Below are 23,411 nucleotides of genomic sequence, written 5' to 3'. Positions count from 1 at the left end.
ATTGCAGGTTGCTGCAAGAAAAGAATCGTAAAAAAGAGGCTGCACTAAAGTGTGAGGAGGCAAAGCTAGGGAGAAGAAACTGTCAAAATATGCCCTTGAAGGGGCAATGATAACTAGCACAGACGGGTCGAGCATGCAACAGGTAAATAACCCACAGCAGAATAATCAGGGCAATACTGGGTTTTACCCCAGGGGAAGAGGATTTAGAGGAAGTGGATGGCAGAGTAATCAGGGAAGTTTCCAGAATAATCAAGGAGGCTTTGAAAACATGAAAAATGGCAATCAAGGAAGGGGCGTGGCCGGGAGCCGACAGTGTGGCATGGCTCCTTGAGTGCTCTTGGACGGCCCCTTCGTTGGAGAGAATCCCCGTGGATTGAGGCCGCCGCCGAGCCACCCCTCAGCTCTGTAGCACCATGAACGCCCACCGCCACTTTTGAGTAGGGTCAGAAGCAGTTTGGAGCAGCCCTGAGGCTGAGAGAGCCCCACACTCTCCAGTCAGACCTGCTTGAAGAAGTCCAAAATGGCGAGCGGGCGCCCGTGGTGACCGCGGCTCCGGTGGGGGAGGGGCATCCCTCCGTTAACATCTCCCATCAAATCCAGCAATCCGAGGGCCGGGGGAGACCTCGGACGCAACCGCCACAGAGCCGCGCCAGCGTGCTCTCCCCATGCGAGGCCTCGGAGGGGAGCCCTGCAAGCTCGGTGGCCAAGCTGTTGGTGTTGTGGCCAGCCCGGCCACAACACCAACAAGCAGAGGCCTTTCCTGCGTCATCCAGCCATACTGAGGATGAAGCTGCGTGTTAGGAACCAACCCAGGGACCCGAGCTCGCTCGAGGATGCGCGCCCCCGGCCCGGAGGCCTCCCATCAGGTCATAGAACAGGGGCTCTGCGCAAACCCTGCCTGCCGTCTCCCAATCGATTCCGGTGAGAGCACCCGAGTGCTGCACAGCCCGCCTCAGCAATCCCAGGCAGTCAAGCGAGTGCCGGATCCTGCCCGGAGGGCTCCCGACTCACACCCGCAGTGTCCCCCGCCTGCGCTACAAGGGGCGCCAGGTCTTGCTCTGGCTCGCTTGAACCTTTCCCAGCCGGACGCAGAGGTAGTGCCCCACCGCACGCCGCTCGTTGCTCCAGGGGACTCCGACTCTGGGTGCCGAGCGCTGGTCCTGGTGGGAGGACTTCCTGGCGTCCGCGGCAGCCCAGTGGGGGATGTGGGCCCCGCTCCGGCGCCACCACTGCTCCCACAGCCGGACTCAGCTGCATCTGCCAAGAGCTTTTTACGCGCCGCACCAGGGCACAAAGCCGGAGCCAGGGCTTATCTGGAGGGCCCCAATCTCAGAACCACATCAAGGGGTTCAGCAGCGCCCAGAGCAACCCCCACATCGGCAGGTGCACTGGCCAACAGCAGTAGCCCCTTGAATCTATTAGCAGCAACAGCGATGCACCATACCCCACTCTGGAAATCCCTTTGGCTGGTGCCTGCATAGCTTTGTGCACCCTCGGACGGGCCAACAACGCTTCCGGCAAGTAAAACAAAGCCTCACTCACATCTAAACCCTCTCTATACACCGCTCTGCAGCATTGCTCCGGATCTGCCAGCCCAAAAATCCAAGCATCTAGTGTGGCAGCCCGGGGGCCTGGGCCCTGGTGGAGCCTTCTAACACTGTCTCGACCCAGCTGTGGAGATTAGCTACCCAGGATCCGGTGACCAGACTGGCGAAGAACAACAGGACTCCGGGTAGCCCCACAAAACGTACTGTGCTCATCCCTGGCACTCGCAGCAGTCCAGACAGCTCAGCAACATAGTGGAGCTCGCCAGCCTCCCCAGCGCAGGGCATAACTAGCGGAGATCGGTCTGGTGTCTCAGAGACGATTGGCAGGCGGAATAGCAGCAGCAGTTCCTCTCTCCACACCCGCCGCTCAGCAGAATCATGTCAAAGAGCAACAAAACAGCGAAACAAGCAGACATCGCGACAATGATGTCTAGCTCCGGCCAGAATAAAGCAGGCAAAGCCGACCCTATCACAACGGCGATACCCAGTGTCATCCTCTCATTGGAGCAATCGCAGGCTGAGCACTTCGCCACCAAAACAGACCTAAAAGATCTTCTACTGGCCCTCACCAAAGAGATCCAAAATGGCACAGAGGAAGTCACTAAAAAGATCGCCTCCCTGGACAGAGGGTGGAGGAAGTGGAAAAGCGCACAGAGGAAGTGGAGAACGGCCTGTGTGACAACACATTCGAGCTAGAGTGCGGCTTAAGCAGAATAGCAACCCTGGAAGCCAGATGCGATGTACTCAAATCCAAACAGGAGGACGGTGAAAACCGTTCCCGTCGCAACAACATCCGCATCCACGGAATCCCCACCACAATTACCAACGCAGAACTAGAGGGCTTCACCAAAGACCTGTTTAAGTTCATAATAACACTCCCGGACAGCGCCCCGCTAGAAATCGACAGAGTCCACCGCACAGCGCCAAGGCAAGCATCATCTTCTCCTCCAGACGTCCTCGCCCGGATTCACTTTTTCAGGGTCAAGGAGGAGATAATGAGAGAGGCCAGGTCCTCGAAGCAAATCACCTTCAGAGGTGCTAACATTGCGCTATTTCAAGACCTTGCAAGCATAACCCTCCAGAAAAGGATAGCCCTCCACAGTCTAACGGAGTGGCTGCAAGAAAGAAAAATACAATACTGTTGGGGTCACCCTACAACCTTATGCTTCGAATGGGAAGGAACACGCAGGCAGATCTGTAACCCCAAGGAGGCGGATCAATTCCTGGGAAAAAGAACCGCAGACAAGGACTCTGATCATGCCACTCGCTCCTAATCTAAACCCGGCTCGCCAACACTCAATCGCTGGTCACGTGCTGGTGGGCGTCGCAGGCCTCGGGGCCCCCGGAAGCAGCATAATCTGGACTGATCAGCGGACCTCATCTCCCCGCCGGAAACAAATTCGTCAGGTTTGTGTCATATTCCCCTCAGAGAAGAGATCCCCTGTGTCATGCAATCTCTACCAGCTCTCCAGATCTCCCCCTCTCACTCGGGAAGGTGAGGGATAACACCTAGCACCCAAGGGGACACCCATGGGCAGACAACTAAGCGTATAGCCACAGGCCCATATTCTCTTCGCGGCCCCTGAGCCCGCAGCTCTGCGACCCCGCAGTTACTCTTTCTTCCCCGGCGGGGCTCAACTTCCGATGACGGGGTCAACCAGTAACCCCACGAATTAGCTTTATGGTCTCATTCTCACAGTTTTGGGAGAGGAGGGGGGGTAGTTTTGGGCCCGAGGAACCGTTCAACTCCCCAGGAGCCCCAGTTAACGATTACAGTTTTATTTGTAGACATCGGTAATTGCAGCACACCTTCAAGCACACACGGGAATCTCCCAAAGCATCCGCAGCTCCTATACAGCTTTACCCGCACAATACAAGCCGTGCTCCCATAATCAATAGGCCCGGACAACGCTAGAGATGTCCGCATCCTGACCTGGAATGTCCAAGGTCTTAATTCCCCAAGGAAGCTCAAATCGGTGGAGAACAGGTTGGCGGCACTAAATGGGGATATAGTAATCCTTCAGGAAACCCACCTCTTGCCAGCCGACGAGCACAAAATCAAATTCAAGCGCTTTAAACAGGGCTTCTTCACTTCTAGTGGCGAGAAAAAGCAGGGGGTGGTGGTCCTATTAAGCGACAAGTTTCCTCTGTCCAACCCCACAGTTAAAAAGGATCCAACGGGCAGATACCTCCTCTTTTGGGGATATATTGCAGAGCAGCCAATCACAATTGCAGGGATTTATGCCCCGAATGCAAATCAGGATAAATTCATAGCAGGGCTACTCTCACCACTACTAACTTTCACCTTGGGGTACCTCCTAATCGGGGGGGACTTTAACATAGTACCGGACCCCATAAGGGATAAATCCCTACCCCCATCCAACCCTGATATCACCCGAGCCCTGGCTTTTGCCAGATTAGTAAAAGAGTCGGCCATGGTCGACATATGGAGGCTAGCCAATCCTGATACCCACGACTATACGTTTTTTTCAAACGCACACAGAGGTGACTCCCAAATTGATATTTTACTAGCCACTAGCACCTTATTCCCTTGTTTTAACAGCATCGAAATCCACACACGGATGGTTTCTGACCATGCACCCGTCTCGGCGGACCTCTCTATCCTGGGGGGCCCCGACCCCCCCTCCCAGATTCTGGAATCTCAATGACACCCTACTTTTAGATCAGGTAATTAGGGGTGAGGCGGAAAACTCCTTGATCAACTACTTCAAGGAAAACCAGAACCCTGAAATCTCAATTGGGCTATTATGGGAGGCCATGAAGCCGGTGATAAGAGGGGTATTTATCAGCTCAGCCGCTGAACAGTTTAGAGTCTCCAAGATCCACACACAAGCTCTGGATTCCAAAGTCTCCTCTCTAGAAAAAGAGCTAAAGACCCAATACTTTAGAAGGGCGGACAGGGAGCTAAAAAAGGCTAGAAGAGCACTAGAGATGCACTGGGCCGACCGCACCGCGAAGGCTCTGGCGTATACAAAACAATTCTATTACCACAAAAGCAATAAGGCAAACTGGCTGCTAGCTTATAAATTGCGAAAGACTCACACCAGAAACAACATTACAAGCCTCAAAGGCGGTCATGCAAGGGCCACCCACATCTCAAGAGGATAGAGCTCAACAGCAGCGATATCTAGAATCATTCCACACCCCAGTCGTCTCTTCCTCCCTAGACTCCCTAGAAGCCCCGATCTCCGCAGAGGAAATCCTAGACGCCATAAAATCGCTCAAGAACGCCGCCCCAGGCCCAGATGGGCTAACGCCCAAGTTTTATAAATCATTTGCTCACATCCTTACTCCTCAACTAACACTGCTATTTAACTCTTTTCTATCCACCAAAAAGGTAACACACTCCATGGCCGAATCAACCACCATCTTACTCCAAAAGCCGGGGAAGAACCCCGAAAAAGCGGCCTCATATAGGCCAATTGCTTTGATGAATACTGATGGGAAAATCTATTCCAAGGTGATAGCAGTTAGGCTAGGTAGGATTCTCCCCGAGTTAATACACAAAGATCAAACAGGCTTCATCCCGGGCAGATGAACACACGACTATGTTAGATGCACACTAAATATCATCGAGTCCGCGAACAGAACGAAAACTTCACTCCTAGTGATCTCCCTCGACGCACATAAAGCGTTTGATCTAGTGGACTGGGACTACATTCGAAACACCCTATCCCGCATGGGCCTAGGCCACAATTTTATAACCTGGACAATGGCAAACTACGCACACCCGTCAACGCAACTCCGAGTCAATGGGAGGAAATCAGCGCTCATCCCTATATCCTTAGGGACCCGTCAGGGGTGCCCGTTGTCACGCTTGGTATTCACCCTGTTGATGGAGCCGTTCGTGCGAGAATCCGCCTTAACCCAAACATCAAAGGAGTCACAGTGGGCGGGATTGAACACAAAGTGGCGTTATACGCTGATGATGTCCTTCTCACTATCACTGATCCGGACAGATCATTGCAGCCTATACTCGAAGAACTAGAGGCATTCAGTGTATGTTCTGGGTTCAGAGTGAACGATGAATGATAAGTCCTCAGTCCTCCCAATCGACCTTCCAAAGCGACAGAGAAACACCCTGTGTCCCGGCCTGCCGATCCCTTGGGCTAATACCACACTTGAATACATAGGCGTTCAAATCCCCAAATCTAGGGCATTGGTCTACAAACATAACTTCCTACAGCTATTTAAAACGCTCAGCGCAGACCTGAAACGATGGAATAAACATGAGATCTCATGGCTGGGCTGGGCGGCAGCGGTAAAAATGAATTTACTAGTGCTATATCATTTCCATGCGTTTCCAACTCATATTCTTGAAGTGGACCTTGCCTCCTTGCAGCGTGAAATCATGAAATTCATCTGGGAGGGGGGGCCCGCATTACCAGGAAAATGATGACCCGCAGCCGTCAGTTGGGTGAACTGGGGGTCCCAGATATCTCCAGATACCGGCGCGCGGCTCAACTCGCGCATGCCTTCGCATGGACACGCACCATGGACGGCCATCCTGGTTACAACTGTAAGACGCATGGTGCAAGTCACCCCGCCTGACTTGCCACACATCCAGCCCCGGAAACCCCCCCCCCGCATTGAGCCCACTTCCAGCAACTTGCAACACGGTGGACAGCTGGAGAGCCGCAAACAGGAGGTGGGGAATCAAAAGCTCACTGGGCCCACTGACCCCAATCTGGGACAACCCGGGATTCTCCCCAGGCCTCTGCAACCACAGCTTTGCCAAATGGTCAGAGGGCGGCCTTCACAGAATCTCATACTTTCTAAAGGAGGGCCAACCGCTCTCTTTTTTTAGGACTGCAAGGCGAGGTTCAACATCACCGAGGAGGAACAATTCCGCTATACACATATCCGTCACTGGATCTCGCAGCGCACTGTCAGAGAGCGTGGCTCCAGGGATCTAACACCCCTCGAACTCTCATTGACATCATCCCCTCCGAGGGGCAAGATCTCTACCGTCTACAAACTCTTGGAGAAATCCAACCCAGAGTCGAAAGAAAGATACATGCTGAATTGGGAGAGGGATCTGGGGCGCTCCCTGGAGCCAGAAGCTTGGAACAAAATATGGACAAGACTCCATAGGAGCACTCAATGAGTTATCAATAGGGAAGGGGGATATAAAGTGTGCTTCAGGTAATATAGCACGCCAGTCCAACCGTACAAAGCGGGCGTGAGGCCTTCACCGAACTGTTTAAGGGGCTGCTCGCAGGAGGGAACGCTATTCCACCTCCTATGGGACTGCCCCAAGGCGGCGCACTATTGGAAGGGGGTTTTGACGCATGTCCAAGCAATCACAGGCCTCAATATCCCGTGGGACCCTGGAATCCTTCTGTTGGGAGACCCGGGGAATGGGGACCTGCCGCTGTCGGGGAACGCATCCCGCTTATGCACACATCTACTATTAGCGGCCAAGACAGCCCTTGCCAGTCTCTGGAAGCACCACAAGGGCCCCTCTATCCCGCTTTGGTGGGCCAAGTGTTGGGACATCGTCATAGCGGAAAGAATCACAGCACTCTGCCTGGGCAACCTCAATCCCTTCCGAAACACCTGGGCCCCATTCATGGACTATGCAGACCGCTACCCGGCCCTCTCGCTAAAGCCGCCCAGCGTCCGCTGGCTGGACTGATTTGCACATGGAAGCGCCCTCTCCAGCACGGAGATTTCCCCCACCGCCACCATTCTCTCAGTCAAGCATTGTTGCGAATGAGATATATGCTAATTTTTTATGCCCATTGTATCACTATAATGAACTGTGCCACCTTAAGCTTATGTCAATTCCGATGTCTGTTGTTCAATTGTTATTCTTTCTTTTTATTATTGATTCATAAATAAAATGTCTATTTTGAAAAAACAAAATGGCAATCAAGATATGTCAAATGGGCAAAAGATCAGACCACCGCCAGTATGTTGGTCGTGTGAGATGACAGGGCATCTAGCACGCACATGCAGAAATCAAGGCATGATGCAAAACGGCCAAGGAACAGGAACAGGTATGGTGAATCCACCTGTGCTTTTACAGCAGGGAGGAAATGGAGTTGCACAGAATCACACAGTGCAACAACAAATCCCAAGAGCACAGCAACCTCAGAATTCGATTAATTTTCTGCAGGGACAGTCTCAACAGTCACTGATGCAACTGTCACAGACAAGTACAGGACAGGCCGTGAACCCTGAATGAGGAATAACACTAGTGATGGGGGAAGTCCATTCACACAGGATGGGACAAAATTATATATGGTCTAGGACAGCTCACTGGGAACTCTGATGTGTCCTATCCTATCAGTGACACCAGACTCTCACCAGGAACAAGGGTGGATGTCGTTGTAGGGGATAAAGAATATTCCTTTTTAGTTGACACTGGTGCAACACGTTCGTGTATACGTGAAGGGAAATTTTCCTTGTTCGGCGATGCTATAAATACTCAGAGTTTCACAGGAACTACAAGTCGTGTTCCTTTTACAGATACACTTCCAGTGTCTATAGGCGACATGTGATATGAATGTACCACTATTATATTCATGACAAACACCAGTAAACATCTTGGGACGAGATTTAATGATGAAATTAAACATGAAAATCTCATTCACGGAGGAGGGTATAGTATGCTCAACTCCAGGAATGCACTATCTGAATGTATGCGAAATGATTAGAGCAGACGCAGGACACACAGCTATGAGGGCTGCACCGTTAGAGCCTGAAATATTCGCATATGGAATATGCGGGTTAATGGCAGGACTGCCAGGCCTTGCTGAGAAAACCATGAGGACCCCAGATGAATTTCTGCTCAGGCCAAGAATACCTATGCACAAGGAAAAGGGACAAGTATTTCCCTTAGTGATAGACACAGCCACGATACGAGGGAAAATGGCTTTAATCGATGGTTGTGATGATGAAGGCCGACAATGGTGCACAGTAATCGCCATTGAAGAAGGATACAGATTGACTGACATTACTGATGACGATCTGTTTGATGAGCAAACAGACGAGGGAGAAACAACAGTTGAGGTGAACCTACCGTTTGGGTGAAAATGTTCAAAAGAGAAGTGCCTCAGAAAATGATGTTGGCACAGAACCGTCCTGCAGAACCGTCCTGAGTATTTCGAGGATGACATGGCCCAGGTGCCTGTCTCAGTATGGACCAAAGGCCACTATGACGTAGGATTATTGAAAGGAGTAGGAGAAGTGAAGATTAAGTGAAGCACGGCAATACCCCATGTCCAGGGAGGCAGATGAAGGGATTTTTAAGACAATTTCAGCTATGATGGAGCAGAGCATCTGAGTGATGTCAGAGTCGTCATGCAATACTGCAGTTTACCCTATCAAAAAATCAAAGGGAGGATCTTGGATGCTAATTCAAGATCTAAGGCCGATAAATGATATTGTTAGGCCGAGTTCCCTTTAGTCCCTAACCCGGCTACGATTTTATGTAATATACCTGTTGAGGCAAAATATTTCATGGTGATTGACTTGAAAAATGCACAGGATTTGATGTCATGTTCAGACAAATGCGTCTGAAAAGCACAAGGCTACCTCAGGGATACTTTGAGTCTCCTTCTATTTTCAACATAGTCCAGCAGATGGACCTAAGCAATATTGCATTAGAAAGTGTTGTCTTACAATATGTGAATGACATCTTAATTTGCAGCTCGACAGAGGAAAGATGCAGATACGATTCTGTTCAGCTATTAACTATATTGGCTGAAAAAGGATATAAGGTTGACAAAGAGAAGTTACAATATTGTCAACAAGAATTGCTATACATAGGTCAGTTAATCTCGCATGAGGGGAAAAGAGTTACCCCAGAAAGGGCTGAAGCCATATTGAACACGGCTAAGCCACACACGATAAAACAGATGCAGAGTTTTTTAGGTGCAAATGTCAGGGCATGGGTCTTTCACAGCAGCTCATATAGCAAGCCCTTGCTACAGGCCCTAAAGAAGGCACATGTGACGACAGAAAAGATTGAATGGTCTGAGACCATGGAGGAAGGATTTGTTCAACTCAAGAGAGTCATTTGCACGGCACCAGTTTTAGGGATTCCCAATTATGCAGAGGAATTTTACCTGTTTTCACGCACGAATGGCAGCGTTATGACGGCAGTGCTCACACAGAGGACCACATTGGGGTACAAACCCCTGGCATACTATAGTGGAAATTTGGACCCAGTGATGAGAGGCCATTTCCCTTGCAAACAAAGTTTAGCTGCTGCAGCGTTCGCCATTGAGAAGGCTACAATCATTGTAATGGGATGCTCAATGACACTGTATGTTGAGGACTCGCTATTTGCTATCCTAGAGAAACCGAAAGGCACATTGACATCTCAGAGAGCTTCTGCTTATGAAGTGATCATATCGAATCCATCAATTAAAATAGTCCGATGCAAGATAGTGAACCTAGCTAGGTGTATAGCAGAGCCAGTCACCGAAGGAGAGCCAATACATGACTGTGCAAATTATGAAGAATTCTATGATGAAATTCCCAGAGTAAAAGAAAATGCATTGGCAGAAGGAGAAATTGTCTTCGTTGACGGTTCCTCAAGAATCGATCAAAACGATGGACAAAGATATACAGGCGCTGCTGTAATGAAACACACAGCAAATGGAGAGTTTCGAGTGCTTCTTAGTGGACGAATACCATCTCATTATTCAGCAGAGGCTGCAGAATTATTAGCGTTGATACTCGTGATTAAGAATCATACAGACCAGGAAGTAACAGTGTACAGTGACTCCGCCTATGTGACATCAACAGTGCACGCAGGCCTAGCGTGCTGGAAAAGGAGGGGGCTACCTCTGAGTGGACGGCATGCCAGTACAGCACGCAGCCTTATTGGACAGACTAATTAAGACACTACAGCTCCCAGTGGGCATGCTCCTCCGACACGAAGGGGACAGATTTTATCTCACGTGGAAATCAAGCAAATGGAATCCAGGAGCGAGACGATCATGGATGTGGAAGTCACAAATGTACATGAGAAAATGATTGTCGCACGGCGTGAGCCTGAGAGTTACAATAATGTGGGACAAACACAGTGAATGGAACTTCAAGGGGAAGCACCACAGGAGGAGAAAAACCTCTGGAAGCGGCGACGGTGTTCTTTAAACCCCTCCGAAAGCTTGTGGCGACAAGACAGCACTGGTAAACCAGTAATGCCTGTAGCCTTGTTAAAAATAGCGCTGGACCAGTTGCACTATCCGGCACAAATGACAAAAGAGAATCTAGCAGCAGCGCTCGCTGAAGACTGGTTCATACCGAACTTAGTGGAGCATGTTGCGTTTTTTATGCTGAACTGTATAATTTGACAACAGTTCACGGCTGGGCACACACTAAAAGTAATTAAAGGAGTCATCCCAAGGCCCAATGGACCTTTTCAGCACTTGCATATCGATTATGTCAATGTGATTCAAGTATGTAACGGGTACAGGTATCTAATTGTTGTGGTGTGTCCATTCTCTAGATGGATAGAAGCAGGTCCATGTACACACCCAGTCTCTACCTGTGCGGCCAAATTTCTATTGAGAGAGGTATTTCCCAGGTGGGGAGTATGCAAAGTCATGAGATCAGATAACGGGACTCACTTTGTAAAGGAAGTTTTCGAACAGATTAGCCTGTTGCTTGGTATAAAGCACAAGATCTTGTTGGCATATCACCCGCAAGGTAGCGGGATATGTGAGACGCTCCACGGCTTATTAAAGGAAAGGATAGCCAAGTTGAAGCTTACTCTAAGAAAGGGATGGTTATACTGCCTTCCTTTGGCACTGTATGCACTCAGGAACCAACCCGATTCTGACCATCATCTTATGCCGCACAAAATAGCCACAGGAAGAAGAATGCGCACTCCCCTGAAACCCCGAGACCGAGCTAGATGTGATGCCCAGTCGACAGGAGAAATATTAAGGTCCAAAATGCAAAATTACTTGAATTGCATGACATCTTGCCTTACTGTAATTTCAGAAGAGCTGCAGCGAAGACGAAAAGGGTGCAGGGCAGTACGGAACACAGAAGCAGATACTACTACAGACCCAGCTCAAGGATTACGTGTACCAGAAATCTTCCCTGGAGACACCATCCTGGTGAAGAAGCACATGAGAAAAAATTGGGACGAGCCAAGGTTTAACAGTCCCTTTACAGTGGAAGACTGCCCTCCCTCTGCAGTGAAGCTGCAAGGAAAAAGAGCTTGGATCTTTTTGAGTGACATCAAACCATACATTGGAGAAGGCCCCCTGCCTGCACCCCACCGCGAAGAGACTACGGACGACGGGGAAGAACCACAGCATGGGCAGACGAGATCCATGACGAGGAAGAAGGAGGCATAAGCAGCAGCAAAGCAAAGACAAAGAACTTTTGTGCAGAAGTTGTGGCTTCATTTTTGACATTCCTCTGAGAAAAAAAAGAGGGGATAAGGACAAAAAAACTGACACTCTGTGCATCCTAGTTGCAAGGTGAAGAAGGAAACGTGCACGTGGAAGCCACAACATAGTCTGGTGACTTTGAACTTTGGACTGAGGCACACTGCAGCCTTGACTAAGAAAAAAGAATATGCAAAATTTTGACCAGTGACACATAAATTCGAAGAAAATACAGTATCCAGATTCTTTCCACACCAAGACCTTGTTCGGAATCACTTATGGGGTCCCACAGTGATGACATCACCAAAGATGTATTAATCTACTTTGACCTAGTGCTTAGATCGTACCCGTAACTGGTAAGGAGGTTCACTAGTGTCACTGATTTTCTTCAAGATCCTGAAAATGAAAAAACTATAAGGAGGTTGCTTACTGTAATTGCCGAGCAGTTCCCCCTACTTCTTGAATACAGTGTGGAAAAACCAAATGTCCCAAGCAGAGGAAGAGGTGAATAGGCTAATTAATGTACTGTTCTTTCGCCTGAATGAAGACTGTCCAGATCTTGTTGGAAGAACTACAGATGTAGTGACATTTCTTCAGGATCCAGCAAATACAGAGCGTTTAAGTATAATCCTAAATGGTATTGTTCTCCAAGTTGCCCTTCACACACACCGAAATTGCAGAAACTGTTCACAGTGAGTGAGGGCCAAGCAGTCCCAAACTTCAGCAAGACAGGACAAATGTTCCTGTCGCCAGAAGACAGTAGGTTGGCAAGTAATGTTTTCTTTCGCCTAATCGCGGATTTCCCATAACTTGTGGGGAGACCTGTTGTGTTGACGTCCTCACATTTATCAGATACCCAGCTAATTCTACACAAATGAGCATGCTCTTGCATGGTATCATGATGCAAGTCAAACTTTCTAATCATCAGCAGAACTATTTGAGAAGATTTTAAACTTTCTGCCGAGGGACAGATTGAGAGAGTCTTGCAAGAGATTTCACTTTTGTCACACTGGCAAGGACACAGCATGTCTTTGGGAATGAAGCAGATCATAGGCATAGACTGGGAGCTAGTCTATTTTGAACATGCACAGTAAAGAAACCTGCTGAATTATTGCCTGAATTTGACACTTCCCATAACCTAGCAAGAGAACTGTATCCATAGATAATAGACAATTCATTGTTCAGACAAAGGGGGACAATTGTTTAGTACCTACAACTCACAAACAGAATCTAGAGATAACATTGTTTAAAAGTTGTATTAAAAGTTAGCATCTTTCAACGGATGATCGAGATGGGGATCCAGAGCAGCAATCTCATCTTCCTTCGAAAGGAGAGATGACCGCACTATTCAGGAAATAAATGCTGCAGACTAACATACAGGTGTATTATGTATTTATGCATTATATTCATCATTGTTTTACTGTCACTGACAATTAGAACTGCATTTTTTATTGGTGCACAAAGCGGTACAATTCCAGTGCACCCACCTAACGATGCACACATGAAGCCCACGAAAGCACCCAGACCTTACATAGTCATTCAGTCCCTAGAAGATCCGATGATGGAATGAATGAACTTGAGATGGATGTGATTAGCAATGACACACACACACACTTGTGGTAACAAGCGAATCGAAAATCCGGAGACAGGGTCGGCAGAGTATGAACGTGAAAAGGTTACTGACAACCACGCGCATGCAAACATTGAATGCACACACACCAGGCCTAGTGTCAATGACTGCAGAACCACAATCCGAAGCATGAGAGAAGAAGAGACTGCCTTCTATGAGAAATCCCACTATAAGCAAAGTAAAGAGCCAAATGAAGGAAGCGAATGTCATGGAGAGACAAGAAGGGTTGGAAAGGAAGCCAACAGAAACTGCATTGTTAGAAACTATTGATCCAATACCAAGAAGGGCAGGAGAAAACCCGGAGAAGATCTCTGCACGAGCACAACTGATAGCAGATTCATTATGGCCATTCATAGCCAGAACCAGGAAGAGGCAAGAGGAACTGGACAAAATCATTAGACTTTCCTCTACTCAAATGGTACAGATGAGGAGACCTGCACTATGGACCAGGATACCTGAGAATCCTCCAGCAAGAAGAAGCCATACGGATGTATTCAGAGATGTAGTTGTAGCAAACTACATGAAAACTTTAAGAATCAAGAGAAGCATACACGGAGATGACAGTGAACTAAACAATTACCTGGACAGCACAGCACATTTGGGAAACAACATTTAGTACCAGCACATGAAAGAAGTTGGAAGACGAAGTTCAGAGGGGGAATGTTTTGTTTGTGCACTCCTACCATACAGCATGGGGAAGTCAAAGATCTTTGTAGCTGTAGAAATTGATGTCCAGACAGCGCACTGCCTTTCACATGTAGCAATGTGCAAGACCAGAGGCCAGTTCATGGGTAGTGACGCCTCATTGAAATGGGCAACCGAAGCAACCGAGCCAAATGAAGACGATTATGTCAAGGACATAAAGACAAGAAACCGTGGAAAGACAAAATACATTGTGATCAGATATGAGAAGCCTGGAGTTAAAGGAGCAGAGATTAAAAGAGAAGCAAATCAAAAGATAAACGTCCAAGGAAAAACTCCAGAAGAGGCTCGAAATTGGAAAAACAGAGGCCAAATGCAGATTTGGGGAACAGTGCTTTCACCAGATGGATGGAAGAAATGAGTAGTGATTTGCAGGGCATGAATGGTCCTTGGAGCCTGCAAAGAAGCAATTGAAAATGCACAAAGGATATGCAAACCACTATGACCAAAGCTTGCAAAGCTGCTGACATGGGCCAAAGACAGAGGAGGACCCTTGCAGATAGTACCACTGGAAAGCTCAAAATTGTGCTTCAGGAATAATGGCACAAGGAAGATGGGAGAGAATGAGAACTGTGGACAAATCTTTGATGCTCCAGGAATGGTGCATGGAACTGCAGTAATGGATCATTATTGGGCATGTGGATCCAAAGCATACATCAGACTGCCAAGAAACTGGGGAGGTATATGCACGCTAGTGAATGTCCACGTTCCAGCATTGGTGATCCCGAAAAGTGACTTGAACATTGACAGTTTCCCGAAAGCAGATGCTCACCTGAGGAAGAAGAGATCTGTGGAACTGCTGAATCGAATAAAGAGAGAGAAATACTTTTCTGCCAAATCGGAAGCAGCTTTTCATGCAATCCCATATGAACACAGGCTGTTCAGCCTCACCTCATCAGTGTTCACGACAATCTTCATGCCAAGATTTCAAGTTGGAGCAAATACTAAATGGTGGCAGATAACCAGATGGGAGTTGCTGCAGATCATCAAAACAACCATAAAGGGATTCAACGCAATCAAGGAGGAGTTAAGGGCAATCCGACTGATGACTCTCCAGAACAGATATGTACTTGACATGATCACAGCTATGGATGGAGGTGTTTGTGCAAAAATTGGAGAATCATGTTGCACATTTATACCATCTCACGATGAACAAAAATGGAACTCTAACAGAGGCCATAGGTATGCTGACGAAACTGCAGAATCAGATGATTGATGAAACTGACGAAGTTGATGATGACAGTTGGTTCGAATCACTATTCTCATGGGTTCCACAATGGATGACAGATGCTTTCAAATTCCTGGGAGCCCTACTAGTGATGATATTGCTAGGATTCTCTGTTATCAAGATAATAATATCTCAATGCCAGAAAACTGCAAAAAAAGCCATAGGGATGAAGATCATGATTGATGTCAAGCCAGGATGGAAGCCCAAAGACCTAACTGATGAAGAAATAAGAGGCTTTGTGAAGGCAAGCATTCATGCACCAGAGGGAACAAAGTTTCTATATCCAAAGAAGCATAGAAATTATGTGGGAAGATGGGTTTACTGCAGCCCAAATGGACAGTGTCAACTGATGATATGGGAACAAGGACAAACACGTGAGAACAGCAGGAAGTTTAAAAGGAGTCATAAAGATATGGTCCCCGAAGAGACATTTCTTTAGACCATCATGTATAGACCCACAGGATGAAGAGAGAATGGACCCAGGCGATAAAGTGAAGGTAAATACAGTAGAACAAAAGAAGAAGGATCCAAAGGAAAAGATGAAAGTGGTTGATGAAACGCCCAGAGGGGGGAGTGTAGAGGAGGTCCCAAATACAGCCCGCACTCCATCCATCCATTTTGAAGTACCAGGAACGTTCACACTGAAATATGTGATGTATGATGAGCAAATAAACCAGCAGAGAGCTGCAGTGGGGCTCTGTCCAGTACCTATCAAAAGAACAGCACCTATTGAAGTGCCAGTACCAAGGAAACCATGGACAGTAAGGTACCCATTGAGAAAACCATATCAACAAATGAAACAAAATGAAGATCGTCTAAGTACAGTCCCTGAAGAAACCAAAAGGGTCTTAATGGAAGACGAATGGTGATGACACGAGAACCCGGACTGACACACATATAGAAGAAACGACGACCAGAGAATGATGTAAAGACACGGAATGCCATGGACAAAGGGCATCGTGAACCTATGGTGAGAAGACAACGTCACATATAAGAAACTCAAGCTGTAAGCACGATGAAGATATTCGACCAGTTTACACATGTACATATACTTGGAACCGCAAGAAAGCTAAGAAAACCGTGCGGCTTGCTATGCTTAGTAGAACGATAGTGCGGAAAGCGCCAATATACATATCTACCTCAAAGGAAGCATGTTATATAAGTATACTTCCACTTTGCACAAGAAGCAGAATTAACCAAAGGTTACTAAAGGCCACACGAGGAGGGCTTCGTATTTAGCAAAACCAAGAATATGTGGCAAAAACTAAACTCAGCAAAGGCAAATCGTGCCAAGAAGGCCAAGGTCGTATCAGTAGAAGAGACGAACAGTAGCTACAATTAATTGAAAATAAGAACAGAATATCCTGCTTCAGAAAGTTCAAGATAAGAAACTGGAGGCAGGTGGTGGGTGAAACGAAAATCAAATACACTAATTAAATGAAGAAGAGACAAATTCACGGTCTCTGAATCACGTGACCAGCCAAGCGAGGAGAAGCGAGACTTTCACACCTACGCATGGCATCAGGCCAGGCTAAGATATCAGAACTTTCCAGACAGGAGATGCAGTCTCGAGGCAAACCACAGTGAAATAATTGACACATGGCTACTAAAGTGATGACTGATTGTAACAATAATTGGAGGAAGGCCGGGTAGCTAAGGGGCACCCTGCACCTGGCCGACCATTCTGCGTGCTGCTAGGCACAGTGGAAAAGTATGAGTAGGGGCTGGTGCCAACCCAATCACAATGGACCAAGCAATCTAGGGTCCTATAGTTAGTAGAACCAATGGGACGTTGTACTTTTAGTGACGTCTACAGTAGCTATTTCGAAGATAGGGCTTAGATGTCCCACCTGACAGTGTTCATCCAATCCCCTTACTCCGTTACGATATACAGATATAGTACCTATATTAAAGTTTGTTTCCTTAACCAATAGAATTGCATGCCAACTCTTAAGCGTTAAATGTCAGTGATAACGCGATTTTAGTATAAATGATGTTCTTATCATGAAGTTCGTTGGAGTTGTGAAGCGAGAAGGAAGATCACGCATCCGGTGGTATTCATGAGACTCCCTGTTTTTTGTAATTGTCATTAAACGGACTCCCTTTGCCAAACTGTCGAGTTGTCATTATTGATTTGGTGTTGGAGTATTAATCTGCACCCCCATCCATCTCACGGGTGCTGCTATCTTGTCTTAAAGTGCTTCTGGGCAAACCCTAACTCTATGGGCCGGTTGGGGGTCCCGGAGCACACACTACCTTCAGGAAGTCATGCTTTGATTCACAGTGCCCACAGTACACCTTCCATAATGTGTGCTTCCTGTAACAGTACCCCAATATACCTTCCATAATTCGTACTACCTGCAAAAGTACCCACACTATACCTTCCATAATTCGTGCTTCCTGTTATGGTACCCCGAATATATCTTCTGCAATTCGTGCTTTCTGTTACAGTTCCAATTATATTCCTTCCATTATTCTTGCTTTCTTTAATACTGCCCACACTACCTTACATAATTCTGGCTTCCTGTTACAGTCCCCCAATATCCTTTCCATAATTTGTGCTTCCTGGAACAGTACCCACAGCATACCTTCCATAATTTGTGCTTCCTCCAAAAGTACCCACACTATACCTTCCATAATTCATGCTTCCTGTAACACTACCCACACCACCTTTGATGAAAAGTACCCCAATGTACCTTCCATAATTCATGCTTCCTGCAAAAGTACCCAAACTATACCTTCCATAATTCGGCTTCCTGTTACAATACCCACACTAAACCTTCGATAATTCGCGCTTCCTGTTACAGTACCCCAATATACCTTCCATAATTCATGCTTTCTGTAACAGTACCCACACTATACCTTCCATAATTCATGCTTCATGTTACAGTACCCCAATTATACCTTCCGTAATTCGTGCTTCCTGTTGCAGTACCCACACTATACCTTTCATAATCTGTGCTTCCTGTAAAACTACCCACACTACCTTCCAGAATTCATGCTTTGATAGACAGTACCCCCAACGTACCTTTCATAATTCATGCTTCCTGTAACAGTACCCACAGTATACCTCTTTCCATAATTCGTGCTTCCTGCAAAAGTACCCAAACTATACCTTGCATAATTTGTGATTCCTGTTACAGTACCCACACTATACCTTCCATAATTCGTGCTTACTGTAACACTACCCACACTACCTTCCAGAATTCATGCTTTGTTGGACAGTACCCCCAAAGTACCTTCCATAGTTTGTGCTTTGTTGAACAGTACCCACATTATACCTTCCATAATTTGTAACTCATGGAATACTACCCACACTCATGTTGGTCAGTGTGGGCCTTCTATTTTTAACCTTTGTATTTATCATAGAAAGGAGATGGAGCTTGCACAAGGAACACTGTGCAATGGACACCTTATAGATAAGCCAAACATTGTCATTATCGGGCACTGTACTGTGGTAGGATTATAAATTGGTATGAGGAGAGGACCAGGTGAGGGAGGTGACACATGGGTACATTGAATTGGGGCAACACACACAGATAAACAACTTATTTCGCATTCGTCACAGTTTGGTGTAACATTTACAGTGACATAGCAGTGGAAACGGGGGGCTGATGCTAGAGTCAACTTGGTAATAGAAACTAATGTCATCCTTAGTCTTTCCTAGGCCATCCTAGCCTCTGCAACATTGCAATAGCTAGTGTGTTCCTCCTTTCTCTCTAACCAATCAACTGGGGTATTAGGAACTGGTAAATTAGCATAGACACATCATTAGATATGATCACATTTCCATAAAATGTGGAGTCTTTGGACAGGGTGATTTCATATGACATTTTCTTGAATTTGCCATTTTATAAACCTATTCATCTTGCAAGATCTCATCTTGTTTGTTCCACACATATGGAGGAAAATTATAGTAAATTGGGAACCTCTAAACCATTGGTCAGCAACCTTTGGCACTCCAGATGTTTAGACTACAATTTACAGGGTTCATGGGAGTTGTAGTCCAAAACATCTTGAGAGTCAAGTCTAAACTTACACGTTTCAAAAAAAGCGTGCTTGGGCTCCTGGGATCGCCAGCTTTCTGGACAGTGATCCTGTGCATAGCAGTGTCTTTCGAGATGTTCCCTGACTCCATGGTTCTGCATTTGTTTTTCTGCTTAGCTGGTTCATTCACACCTATTCACCACATTCCCATATGCAGCTCTCCCATTAAGTTATGTTATTTGTCGTAGGTTGGCTAGAACATGTGAACCCTTTCATTGCTGGGACTTCAATGCTTTCCGATGGAAATTAGGACATATACATACATTCTAAGGGCGCTGAAATGATGAATTTCTCTGTCTTTGAATCCTTTCTGCGAAAACAGTTTTTGTCCAAAATTAGCACGTAGTGTTAATGAGTAGATTTTGAGACAAACAAGACTCGGGCAGTTGAGTGAGTTCAACTCGTGGATCAGCCGAGCTTTGGAACCCTGCTTCTTTCTGGCTAGCAAATGACAAGCCAGCCAATTATGGCCTTGTAAATACACTGATACAAATTGTGCATTTTTCCCCAGTTTGTTGATGTGTAGGGTCAGATCAGGGGATGTGAAGGTAGGGGGCCTGAAGAGCTTCCCCCTTTGTCCTCCCCAAGCCTTGAACCCATTGCCTGCAGCAGACAGACAGGTGCTATATGCCAATCCCGCTCGCACCTACACCTCCCCCCCACCCATGCCTCTGGGCCCATCCAGGCTGGAGGGAAATCCCTGCCTCAATTTCTACAGCAATTCCTTCACAGGATTACAAGGGCGCATTTGAAAGAATATGTGTACAATAACAATGATCAAAACTGCAAGCTTCACGATGAAGTAACTCATCAAACTGGCCCACTTTGGCAACAAATCTGGCCCACGTTCAGCAGAAACAATGGCATGCGCTTTCGGCAATTTCCGTATTTGCCTGTATGCCAGTCCGAGCCTACCATTGGCAGGCAGAGGTGGTTTTGTGGCTAAATGTGCAGGAAACAAATAAATTCAATGACATGGTCAACACGTTTGGATACAAAGTTTTAGACCTGGATGCAAAAGTATGCAATACATTAAGCACAAACCGCGAAAACCACAAGAAAAGTGAAGTATGCAATAAAGGACAGTCGGCCCTCTTCAATCATTATCTTCCAGAACTGGGTAATTGACATGGTCAGGCTAAAGCCTTTCCCCCAACGCTTGGGTCTCTTCATGACTTTGCTTACACGGATGACCTGCTAATACTAGATCAAATGCCCATTGGTCTCCAACGCTCTCTCCTTGCTCCAACTGAATTTATGGAGTCAATGCCTGAATTTATGGAGTCAATGCCCAGATGACTAGAATAATGATGTGTAGCTGTGGTAGGAAACATCCCAATTTTACATGGGAAATTAAAGGTGTAAAACTTGACCTGGTAGATCACTGTCTATACCTAGGCTTTAAAATGTATAGTCGCCCAAAATGGCCCAGTAATTTGGAAGTTATGAAAAAGAAGTGTATAGCCTTCTCTGCACAATTAAAGAGTATCAATAGAAAGTTTGGGAAGTTCTCCCCAGTGTTGCTAATTAACTATTACACAGCCTAGGTCTTGCTGGATTTATTATATGATGTTGACCTACTATCCCTCTTTGAAGCTCCGGATTGGCAACATATTGAGGTCCTAATCTGGAGGAGCATTTTATCTCTCCCTCAGTGTGTTCCCGCCTCTATTATTCATCAAGAGCATGGTCTCCTATCCATGACATCGTGGCTGGAGTGGAAAACACTATCCTTTTATAGAAAGATTAGGTTGCCATCTCCCTACTCCATATGTGCTAAAAGAAATACGTAAATCAACGACAACACCTCTCGATGTTTCTCCAGTTGGATAACTTCATGCGACCTGTTGTTTCAAGATTTGGGCCGATCGAGTGATTCTTTAGATTTATGCCCACAAAACATTTAAAAAAGAAACTTTGGGAGTAGGCCTGGATTAGGACCAGGGAGACCAACATAAGATAGGCTTTCTTTCATGATATTTCCTCGCTTCCGAAACCCTTGGCGGCATGTGAGCCATACATTAAAAAATGTCCATGTCCAAATTGGAGGAACACATTTCTAAGGTTTTGAATGAACTTGATGCCTACTGAGGAGGTTCTGGGGGCAAGAAGGTGGGTTGAGCGAATGAAAAGACGGTGCAGATTTTGCAAAATGGAGGGGTCTATCGAAACATTGAAACATTTATTAACAATCTGCCCCTCGACGTTTTCTAATAGGCATAAGTATTTTTACAACTTTCTACTTTTTTTAGGCTGATGAATTTTGGAAGGAAATACTGGTAAGCAGATTATTTCTTTAATTTTGGCATCTGTAAAATGTATTGAGTAAATTTCAGGTGTTACTTTCCTATATTACCCCCAATTTCAGGTTTTACTTTCCTATATTACCCCCACGCCCCCCCCTGTCCTTTTTTTCTTGCAGATCCGCCAGAACGCCTGGGGACCAATTCCGTTGGTGACGGTGCACGGTACAAATACTTTTAACATTAACATTAACATATTTAACTTAATTATTGCGTGTTTCTCGTATTGGATTTGTAAGAGAAATTAAATTAAATGAGCTAACTTTTGTAAGTAAGATTTTATGTTTATACTATCATCTTTCAGAACACTTTCTTGTGTTTTGTAATTTATTGTATTATATCATGTATTTGCTATTTATTCGCTTTTTCTTTTCTTATTTCTTTTTTTTGTTCTATTATTGTGTAAGGTTTCATGTAAAAACGATGAACGCACAAACAAAAAGACTTCGAGCTTCTTATGTGCAGTGTGGAAGCACCCTTGGAGAGCTTCTTGTGTGCATGCAACCTTGAAGAGCTTCTTACGTGCAGTGTGCATGCACCCTTGGAGAGCTTCTTATGTGCAGTGTACATGCATCCTAGGAGAGATTTGTATGTGCAGTGTGCATGCACCCTTATGATATGATATGATATAATATGGCATTTGTGACGCGCCTATACACAAGTGTTTCAAGGCGCGAAAAGAGCTTCTTATGTGCAGTGTACATGCACCCTTGGAGAGCTTCTTGTGTGTCTTATATGCAGTGTGCATGCACCCTTGGAGAGCTTCTTAAGTGTAGAGTGCATGCACCCTTGGAGAGCTTCTTGTGTGCAGTGTGCATGCACCCTTGGAGAGCTTCTTATGTGTAGTGTGCATGCACCATTGGAGAGCTTCTTGTGTGCATGCACCCTTGAAGAGCTTCTTATGTGCAGTGTGCATGTTCCCTTGGAGAGCTTCTTACGTGCAGTGTGCATGTTCCCTTTGAGAGCTTCTTATGTGCAGTGTGCATGCACCCTTGGAGAGCTTCTTATGTGCAGTGTACATGCATCCTAGGAGAGATTTGTATGTGCAGTGTGCATGCACCCTTATGATATGATATGATATGATATGGCATTTGTAACGCGCCTATACACAAGTGTTTCAAGGTGCGAAAAGAGCTTCTGATGTGCAGTGTGCATGCACCCTTGGAGAGCTTCTTGTGTGCTTGCACCCTTGGAGAGCTTCTTATATGCAGTGTGCATGCACCCTTGGAAAGCTTCTTATGTGTAGAGTGCATGCGCCCTTGGAGAGCTTCTTGTGTGCAGTGTGCATGCACCCTTGGAGAGCTTCTTGTGTGCTTGCACCCTTGGAGAGCTTCTTATATGCAGTGTGCATGCACCCTTGGAGAGCTTCTTATGTGTAGAGTGCATGCACCCTTGGAGAGCTTCTTGTGTGCAGTGTCCATGCACCCTTGGAGAGCTTCGCATAGGCAGTGTGCATGCACCCTTGGAGAGCTTCTTATGTGTAGAGTGCATGCACCCTTGGAGAGCTTCTTGTGTGCAGTGTGCATGCACCCTTGGAGAGCTTCTTGTGTGCTTGCACCCTTGGAGAGCTTCTTA

At 46.4% G+C, this 23,411-nt stretch overlaps 1 long non-coding RNA gene across 1 annotated transcript in view; it reads right to left on the bottom strand.

The window, feature by feature from the left end:
- LOC138528765 (uncharacterized) overlaps positions 1-23,411 on the bottom strand; it is a 790,960-nt gene that overhangs the window by 603,253 nt on the left and 164,296 nt on the right. The gene's annotated exons all lie outside the window — the stretch shown is intronic.

The sequence above is a fragment of the Ambystoma mexicanum genome, chromosome 7q (genome assembly GCF_040938575.1).
Source record: "Ambystoma mexicanum isolate Mex_15411 chromosome 7q, UKY_AmexF1_1, whole genome shotgun sequence".
NCBI lineage: Eukaryota > Metazoa > Chordata > Amphibia > Caudata > Ambystomatidae > Ambystoma > Ambystoma mexicanum.
The sequence above is the reverse complement of the archived record's forward strand: the minus strand, read 5'-3'. Positions and strand labels throughout refer to the sequence as shown.